Source organism: Mustelus asterias, chromosome 3, assembly GCF_964213995.1.
Source record: "Mustelus asterias chromosome 3, sMusAst1.hap1.1, whole genome shotgun sequence".
Classification (NCBI taxonomy): Eukaryota; Metazoa; Chordata; class Chondrichthyes; order Carcharhiniformes; family Triakidae; genus Mustelus; species Mustelus asterias.
The window spans coordinates 151,587,269-151,597,983 of record NC_135803.1 but is presented as its reverse complement, the minus strand read 5'-3'; positions in this window follow the sequence as shown (position 1 = coordinate 151,597,983).

Below are 10,715 nucleotides of genomic sequence, written 5' to 3'. Positions count from 1 at the left end.
AAATTCCTCTAGTCGCCACACTCTGGCGCCTGTTCAGGTCAATGCACCTGACCAGCACATCTTTCAGACTGTGGGAGGAAACCCACGCAGACATGGGGAGAATATGCAAACTCCACACAGACAATAAGCCAAGCTGGGAATCGAACCCAGGTCCCTGGCTCTGTGAGGCAGCAGTGCTAACCACTGTGCCACTAACATCTTTGGAGTGTGGGAGGAAACTGGAGCACCCAGAGGAAACCCATAGACATGTAGACACGGGGAGAGCATGCAGACTAGGAATCTTGTAGCGAATAACTCACCTCCTAACACCGCAAAGCCTGTCCACCATCTACAAGATGTAAATCAGGAGTGTGATGGAATACTCTCCACTTGCCTGGATGAGTGCAGCTCCAACAACACTCAAAAAGCTCAACGCCATCCAGGACAAAGCAGCCCCGCTTGATCGGCACCCCAGCTATCACCATCAACACTCAATCCTTCCACCACCAGCACACAGTGGCAGCGGTGTGTACCATCTACAAGATGCACTGCAGGAACTCACCAAGGCTCCTTCGACAGAACCTCCCAACTGTCCCTTCACTGTCACTGGGTCAAAATCCTGGAACTCCCTTCCTCACAAGACCATGAGTGTACCTACACCACATGGACTGCAGCGGTTCAAGAAGGCAGCTTATCACCACATTCTGAGGGGTGTTTAGAAATCATAGAAACCCTACAGTACAGAAAGAGGCCATTCGGCCCATCGAGTCTGCATCGACCACAATCCCACTCAGGCCCTACCCCCATATCCCTACATATTTTACCCGCTAATCCCTCTAATCTATGCATCCCAGGACACTAAGGGGCAATTTTAGCGTGGCCAATCAACCTAACCCGCACATCTTTGGACTGTGGGAGGAAACCGGAGCACCCGGAGGAAACCCACGCTGACACGGGGAGAACGTGCAAACTCCGCACAAACAGTGACCCAAGGCCGGAATTAAACCCGGATCCCTGGAGCTGAGGGAGCAGTGCTAAGCATTGTGCCAACATGCCACCCTTTATTAATCTTCAACACTCAACAATATGTGATCCACTGAAACTCCCCTCTGTAGAGAAACAGTTGCTCCGCATTTTGATGTGAGGATCTGTGAGTGAAATCCCTTGGTTGCTATGTTATAGAACTTACTGTTTCCAAAAGCACACTCTTCTCCTTTCTTGATGGAAGGCAAGATATTTCTCTTCAGTTTTTGGAGGTAAAATTGATCAAGGTTTTCCTGTGTTTCCTTTTCCTGTATGAAGGGAAAATTAAAACATAAAATCATTCAGAATTCAGTTTAATTCAAAGGACAAAGCTCCTTCAACAGCACCTCCCAAACCCACAACCTCTATCATCTAGAAGGACAGTGGACATATGGTAACACTACCACTTGTAAGTCCCCCTCCAAGCCATTCACCGTCCTGACTTGCAAATATATCGCCGCTCCTTCACTGACACTGAGTCAAAATCTTGAAACAAGTCAGGAGTGTGATGGAATACTCCCCACGTGCCTGGATGGGTGCAGCTCCAACAACACAAGAAGCTCAACACCACCCAGAACAAAGCAGCCCGCTTGATTGTGGTTGACTCTTAGCTGCCCTCTAAAATGGCCCAGCAAGCCACTCAATTCAAGGGCAATTAAGAATGGGCAACAAATGGTCCCCAACAGCACTATGGGTGTACCTACACCACGGCGACTGCCGCGGTTCAAGAAGGCAGCTCACCACCATCTTCTCATGGGCAATCTGGTTGGGCAATAAATGCTGGTCTAACCAGTGACCTATTCACAATTTATGATTGAATTAAAAAACATTACAAAGCAAGGAATTTTTGTTAAACATTTCTAAATCACTGGTTAGACCTTAGCTGGGATATTGGGTGGAATTTTCCGGCCGCGCTCACCCCGAAACTGGAAAATCGTGCCCAAGGTCAACAGACGTTTCCATGGTCCTTGCCCACTCCGATTCCTGTGGCGGGCGGAACGGGAAAATTCTCCCCATTGTGTCAAATTCTGGACACAACGCCTTAGGAAGAATACACTTTTAAAGAAATCCTTTGAGGGTGCAGGGATTTACTGGAATGAGAGATGCGGGATCTCAGTTAAATGGAGAGAACAAAGAGGTTGGGCAGAATTCTCCAGACTCGCACGCCTCGCTTCTGCTGCCAGCAGGAACGGAGAATTTGGCACTCAGCGAAATCTCCATTTACTGCAGCAGGACTGGAGAATTCCAGCCACGGATGAGGTCAGAGAATTCCGGCTGTTGTGATTGTTTCCATTCGAGCAGAAAGGGTTATGGGGAGATTGAATGAAGATATTCAAAATGATGAGGGGTTTTGATCCCTGCAAGGGATTGAATGTTCAAGTGTCTACTGGTGCCCAGAGTGCTGATCAGGTCTGAAGCCAGTGGTTTTAGCTGGGGGAAGGGTAATTATGAGGCTATTAGGAGAGAATTAGGAAACATAGGTTGGACTAGGAGATTACAGGGACTGGGAACGTCCGACATGTGGAGTTTTTTCAAGGAGCAGCTACTGCGAGTCTGTGATAGGTATGTCCCTGTCAGGCAAGGAGGAATTGGTAGGGCTAGGGAACCGTGGTGCACCAAAAAAGTTTCTTTGTTGGTTAAAAAGAAAAAGGAGGCTTATGTTCGGATGAGACGTGAGCACTCGGGTAGTGCACTAGAAAGCTTTAGATTGGCTAAGAGGGAGTTGAAGAGCGAGCTTAGAAGGGCTAAAAGGGGACATGAGAAGACTTTGGCGGATAGGGTTAAAGAGAATCCTAAGGCGTTCTATAGGTATGTCAAGAACAGAAGGTTGGTTAGGGCAAGTTTAGGGCCAGTTATAGATGGCAGAGGGAAGTTATGTGTGGAACCGGAGGAGATTGGTGAAGCATTGAACCAATATTTCTCTTCGGTGTTCACGCAAGGGGACATGAATATAGCTGAGGAGGACACTGGGTTGCAAGGGAGTAGAATAGACAGTATTACAGTTGATAAGGAGGATGTGCAGGATATTCTGGAGGGTCTGAAAATAGATAAATCCCCTGGTCCGGATGGGATTTATCCAAGGATTCTCTGGGAGGCAAGAGAAGTGATTGCAGAGCCTCTGGCTCTGATCTTCAGGTCGTCGTTGGCCTCTGGTATAGTACCAGAAGATTGGAGGTTAGCGAATGTTGTCCCATTGTTTAAGAAGGGGAACAGAGACTTCCCCGGGAATTATAGACCGGTGAGTCTCACTTCTGTTGTCGGCAAGATGTTGGAAAAAATTATAAGGGATAGGATTTATAGTTATTTGGAGAGTAATGAATTGATAGGTGATAGTCAGCATGGTTTTGTGGCAGGTAGGTCGTGCCTTACTAACCTTATTGAGTTTTTTGAGAAAGTGACCAAGGAGGTGGATGGGGGCAAGGCAGTGGACGTGGTATATATGGATTTTAGTAAGGCGTTTGATAAGGTTCACCATGGTAGGCTTCTGCAGAAAATGCAGATGTATGGGATTGGGGGTGATCTAGGAAATTGGATCAGGAATTGGCTAGCGGATAGGAAACAGAGGGTGGTGGTTGATAGTAAATATTCATCATGGAGTGCGGTTACAAGTGGTGTACCTCAGGGATCTGTTTTGGGGCCACTGCTGTTTGTAATATTTATTAATGATCTGGATGAGGGTATAGTTGGGTGGATTAGCAAATTTGCTGATGACACCAAAGTCGGTGGTGTGGTAGACAGTGAGGAAGGGTGTCGTAGTTTGCAGGAAGACTTAGACAGGTTGCAAAGTTGGGCCGAGAGGTGGCGGATGGAGTTTAATGCGGAGAAGTGTGAGGTAATTCACTTTGGTAGGAATAACAGATGTGTTGAGTATAGGGCTAACGGGAGGACTTTGAATAGTGTGGAGGAGCAGAGGGATCTAGGTGTATGTGTGCATAGATCCCTGAAAGTTGGGAATCAAGTAGATAAGGTTGTTAAGAAGGCATATGGTGTCTTGGCGTTTATTGGTAGGGGGATTGAATTTAGGAGTCGTAGCGTTATGTTGCAACTGTACACAACTCTGGTGCGGCCGCACTTGGAGTACTGTGTGCAGTTCTGGTCCCCACATTACAGGAAGGATGTGGAGGCTTTGGAGAGGGTGCAGAGGAGGTTTACCAGGATGTTGCCTGGTATGGAGGGGAGATCCTATGAGGAGAGGCTGAGGGATTTGGGATTGTTTTCGCTGGAAAGGCGGCGGCTAAGAGGGGATCTTATTGAAACATATAAGATGATTAGAGGTTTAGATAGGGTGGATAGTGATAGCCTTTTTCCTCTGATGGAGAAATCCAGCACGAGGGGGCATGGCTTTAAATTGAGGGGGGGTAGTTATAGAACCGATGTCAGGGGTAGGTTCTTTACCCAGAGGGTGGTGAGGGATTGGAATGCCCTGCCAGCATCAGTAGTAAATGCGCCTAGTTTGGGGGCGTTTAAGAGATCCGTAGATAGGTTCATGGACGAAAAGAAATTGGTTTAGGTTGGAGGGTCACAGTTTTTTTTTTAACTGGTCGGTGCAACATCGTGGGCCGAAGGGCCTGTTCTGCGCTGTAATGTTCTATGTTCTATGTTCTATGTTCTATGAAGCCTGTCAGTGTTCTTTAGGGGTCTTTCCCAATATCCAGACCAGGAACACCCTTGTCCGCCAACCCCTAGAGGCCTCCTTTCACCTAGCACACTGGGCTTTCGCCAGATCCGGGAATGGGGACAGCGGCCATGATATATCTGGATTTCATCCTCATCTACGGGCTTTCTGGTCTCAAGTTAGAGCAGGATTTTCAGGTCAGACTGTTTACCCACCTTTGTGTTTGGGGATTAGTTTCAGCTTCCAAGACTCCTTATTCTGGACAAATTCCAAACTCAAGACCCTCTAAAACATTGACTCGCATCTCCACAACTCTGTGCAGAGAGTTTTCTCAGGACTTTTAACCACATGAACAGACTGGGAATAGATGGATACAAAAGAATGGTCTAGTGGGCACATGAGCGGCACAGGCTTGGAGGGCCGAAGGGCCTGTTCCTGTGCTGTATTGTACTTTGTTCTTTGACACTTTGCAGGATGGATAGACGCTGTGCAGAAAATAAAGAGAATGGGGACACGGTGGCACAGTGGTTAGCGCTGCTGCCTCACAGTGCCAGGGACCCGGGTTCAATTTCGGCCTTGGGTGACTGTGTCGAGTTTGCATGTTCTCCCCGTGTCTGCGTGGGTTTCCCCCGGATGCTCCTGTTTACTCCCACAGTCCAAAGATGTGCAGGTTAGGTTGATTGGCCATGCTAAATTGCCCCTTAGTGTCAGGAGAATTAGCTAGGCTAAATACGTGGGATTACGGGGATAGGGCCTGGGTGGGCTTGTTGTTGGTGCAGACTCGATGGCTCGAATGGCCTCCTTCTGTACTGTAGGGACTCTATGAGACAAAACTATGGTCAAAGTAGAATGTCCAAAGACCCCTGAAGATGGGACATTGGTTCGGTTGGAGGTGGTGGTTCCTGGAACATCAGAGGGAAAAGGGCAAAGAGCTGAAGAGGTGGGTTGCGATGAGAACACAATTTGTTTAGGACCATGTGGATGAAGCAGAGAGTTGAAGTTGGGTGGGACTGAAGGTGAAGACAAGGATTTATGAAGGAGGTCAGTAAAATTCATGAGGACAAGGATACAGGTTGGTTGGATGTGAGGGTGAACGGGGCATCGTGCAGATGAGGATGTGAGCTGTAGCCCTCGGGATGAGCTGTAGCCCTCGGGATGAGCTGTAGCCCTCGGGATGAGTTCCATTTGGTGGAGGATGGAGGTGGGCAATGAAACATTGAAAAAGTTAAATCCTAAAGTAAATGGATCCACCAGCTACCCAGGAGAGAGACGTGTGCAAGTGGACAGTATTAGGTGAGAGCATAGAGAACTTGTCAATGAAGTAAGATGTGGATGTGTAAACTGTGCTTTTAGATCCAACAGCAGTTCAAGGTCCAGCATCTCTGGCTGAGCAGGACGTTTCGGCAATGGTGTGTAACTGGTTCAAGAAGCCATGTACAATGGCTACCATTTTGGTGGTATTTAACTCCATAAGACCATAAGATATAGGAGCAGAATTAGGCCATTCGGCCCATCGAGTCTACTCTGCCATTCAATCATGGCTGATAAGTTCTTCCCTGCTGCTGTCAGACTTTTGAATGGACTTACCTTGCATTAAGCTAATCTTTCTCTACACCCTAGCTATGACTGTAACACTACATTCTGCACTCTCTCATTTCCTTCTCTATGAGTGGTATGCTTTGCCTGTATAGCACACAATAAACAATACTTTTCACCGTATGTTAATACATGTGACAATAATAAATAAAATATCAAACCCAAGGCGGCACGGTAGCACAGTGGTTAGCACTGCTGCTTCACAGCTCCAGGGTCCCGGGTTCGATTCCCGGCTCGGGTCACTGTCTGTGTGGAGTTTGCACATTCTCCTCGTGTCTGTGTGGGTTTCCTCCGGGTGCTCCGGTTTCCTCCCACAGTCCAAAGATGTGCGGGTTAGGTTGATTGGCCAGGTTAAAAAATTGCCCCTTAGAGTCCTGGGATGTGTAGGTTAGAGGGATTAGCGGGTAAAATATGTGGGGGTAGGGCCTGGGTGGGATTGTGGTCGGTGCAGACTCGATGGGCCGAATGGCCTCCTTCTGCACTGTAGGGATTCTATGATTTTTCCACGTAACCTTTGATCCCCTTATTGATCAAGAACCTATCTACCTCTGATCTTAAATATACTCAATGACCTGGCCTCCCACATCTTCCTGTGGCGATGAAATCCATAGATTCACCACCCTCTGGCTGAAGAAATTCCTCCTCATCTTGGTTCTAAATGGTTGCCCCTTTACTCTGAGGCTGTTCCCTCGGATCCTAGTCTCTCCGACTGATGGAAACATCTTCTCCATGTCCACTCTATCCAGGCCTTTCATTATCATAGAAATCATAGAAACCCTACAGTGCAGAAGGAGGCCATTCGGCCCATCGAGTCTGCACCGACCACAATCCCACCCAGGCCCTACCCCCACATATTTTACCCGCTAATTCCTCTCACCTACGCATCCCAGGACTCTAAGGGGCAATTTTTAACCTGGCCAATCAACCTAACCCGCACATCTTTGGACTGTGGGAGGAAACCGGAGCACCCGGAGGAAACCCACGCAGACACGAGGAGAATGTGCAAACTCCACACAGACAGTGACCCGAGCTGGGAATCGAACCCGGGACCCTGGAGCTGTGAAGCAGCAGTGCTAACCACTGTGCTACCGTGCCTGACATGTGAGGATCATTGTCAAGAGATGTACTGCTGAGGCCATAGAAGGCTCTGGTCAGACCACATTTGGAGTATTGTGAGCCTCTGGACCCTCTCCAAGGCCAGCACAACCTTCCTTAGATACAGGGCCAAAACCTGCTCACAATACTCCAAATGTGGTCTGACCAGAGCCTTATACAGCCTCAGCAGTACATCTCCGCTTTTGTATTCTAGCCCTCTTGACATGAATGCTAACATTACATTTGCCTTCCTAACTGCCGACTGAACCTGCAAATCAACCTTAAGAGAATCCTGAACTAGGACTCCCAAGTCCCTTTGCGCTTCCGATTTCTGAATTCTCTCCCCATTTAGAAAATAGTCTATGCCTCTATTCTTCCTACCAAAGTGCATAATCTCACACTTTCCCACGTTGTATTCCATCTTCTTTGCCCATTCTCCTACCCTGTGCAAGTCCTTCTGCAGCCTCCCCATCTCCTCAATACTATCTGTCCCTCCGCCTATCTTTGTACCATCTGCAAACCTAGCCATAATGCCCTCAGTTCCTTCATCTAGATCATTGACGTATAAAATGAAAAGTTGTGGTCCCAACACTGACCCCTGCAGAACTCCACTCGTCACTGGCTGCCATCCTGAAAAGGACCCCTTTATCTCCACTCTCTGCCTTCTGCCAGTCTGCCAATCTGCTATCCATGCTAGTACCTTGCCTCTAACACCAGGCGCTCTTATTTTACTCGGCAGCCTCCTGTGCGGCACCTTGTCAAAGGCCTTCTGGAAATCCAAGTAGATAACATCCACTGGTTCTCCTTTATCTAACCTGCTCCTTACCTCCTCAAAGAATTCTAACAGATTTGTCAGGCATGGCCTCCCCTTGATGAAAACATGCTGACTTTGCCCTATTTTATCATGCGCTTCCAAGTGTTCCAAATTCTCATCCATAATAATAGACTCTAAAATCTTACCAATGACCGAGGTCAGACTAACCAGCCTGTCATTTCCTGTCTTTTGCCTCCAAGAACAAAGAACATAGAAAAGTACAGCTCAGGAACAGGCCCTTCAGCCTTCCAAGCCCATGCCGATCTTGGTGCCCTAACTAAACTAAAAAAAAACCTTCTGCCCTTACTCGGCTCGTATCCCTCTATTCCCTCCCTATTTGTGTACCCATCCTGGTGCCTCTTAAATGTTGCTAATGTGTCTGCTTCCACCACTTCCTCCTTTCCCATTCTTAAACAAAGGTGTTACATTAGCCTTTTTCCAGTCCTCTGGGATCCTCCCTGACTCCAGTGCTTCCCGAAAGATCACCACTAATGCCTCCACTATCTCCTCAGCTATCTCCTTCAGAACCCTGGGGTGTAGTCCATCCGGTCCAGGTTATTTATCCACCTTCAGATCTTTCAGCTTCTCTAGCACCTTCTCCTTAGTGAAGGCCACCTCACTCACCTCTGCCCCCTAGTTCTCTTTGAGTTTTTGGTATGTTACTGATGTCTTCCACCATAAAGACTGACGCCAAAGTACCTATCCAGTTCCTCCGCCATTTCTTTGTTTTGACTCATCCAGGTTTCAATGTTGGATTAAGAGTTGATGAAAGTGATGATAGCTTTTGGGATCAATGGGAGAGACAGAGCAGCAGAACTGACCTCATGCTTACATATAAACACAGTAAGAAGTTTAACAACACCAGGTTAAAGTCCAACAGGTGTATTTGGTAGCCAAATAAACCTGTTGGACTTTAACCTGGTGTTGTTAAACTTCTTACTGTGTTTACCCCAGTCCAACGCCGGCATCTCCACTACATATAAACATACATACAAACATACTAATTAGGAGCAGTAGACCACTCAGCCCATCGAGCCTGTCCCACCATTCAATATCATGGCTGATCAGATTGTAACCTCAACCCCACAGTCTTGCTGACCCCCGATAACTCTTCACCTCCTTGTTAATCAAGGATCTATCCAGCTCTGCCTTAAAAATACCTGAGACTGATTCCACAACCTTTTGAGGAAGAGAGTTCCAGATGTTCTCAACCCTCTGAGAGAAAAAAATTCTCCTTGTCTCTGTCTTAAATGAGCGACTCCTTATTTTTAAACTGTGACCCCAGTTCTAGATTCTTCCACAAGAGGAAACATTCTCTCCACATCCACCCTGTCAATATCCCCAGGATCTTAAATATCCCCCGCCTCTTACTCATCTAACTCGAGATGATACAAGGCCAGCCTCTCCAACCTTTCCTCACAAGACAACCCGCCCATTCCTGGTATTAGTCTGGTAAACATTCTCTGAACCGCTTCTAACGCATTTACATCTTTTCTTAGTACACAGATGTGGGGGGTAATTCTCCCAGAAAAATTCTAAGTGTCGAATTCACGTGAAAACTGGAGTAAATCCCGCAGGTTTTTTCAGCGGGAATTTCAAAATGAATCTCCCGCACTCTGTGCACTGCAGAGAGCCTCAGCGTGAATCACTCCAGAACCAGTGGGCGGGGCCTGTTCCCACCGAGAGGCCGGCAGCATAGCGCTGAGTGGCCACTGCACATGCACCAATCAGTCATCGCCGAGATTGATGCATGGCCCCGTGATCCCCCATCACTGGCCGTGTGAACCCCCCCCCCCCCGGCCCGATCGCTGGCCCCCCGAACATGTCCGGGCCAGCCTCAACAACCCCCCTGCCCCCCACAGCCCTGACTCTGCCCCTGCCTCGGCAGGCCGACCACCCCCCTTCCCCCCAACCCCGATGGCCAGCCCCGACCGCTGGCCTTCCTCCCTCTGTCACAAAGCCCAACTGCAGAGTGGCAGCAGGACCACCCACCCTCACCAATCACTCCCCTCCCCCAGAGGCCCCTGGGGCAATGCCCAGGGGGCACCCATCCTTAATAGCCTCAATAGCCCCCCTTCACACCAGTGGGGTTGGGCCTCTAGCTCCCTGCATGTGGGGAGCTAGGGGAGGCTAGTGAGCCTGGAGATTTCAGTCCCGTGTCCACTAATGATATGTAAAATACATGAAGGATTTGCATAAGTTATGCAGCTCCACGCCAATTTCTGGCTCGGAGCTGCCGGAGGCCATGGCGCCCAGCGGGGAGCCCGCGGAACGGCCTCTGCTGGAGTCTCCCGGCCGCTGCACTACAAAAGCAGTGCAGTAGGCTGGGAGAATCGCCCCCGTGGGCTCACCAGTGCCCTGTACAAGTGAAGCATATTCTCCTTATCGCTTCTCGGCCTTTTGGCTAAGATCAAGTGTATGGTCGGCACCCCATTGTCGGCCGCACTTGGTCGAGGTCATTGGGTTACGCTGAGGCTTCATATGTTTCATATGAAGCAATTTTTAAAAGCGGCATCTCGGCCTTTTGGCTAAGATGCAAATGAGCTCAAGTCTTGGAGGAGGATCCTCCCCCTTCTCCAATCAGCTTGACTC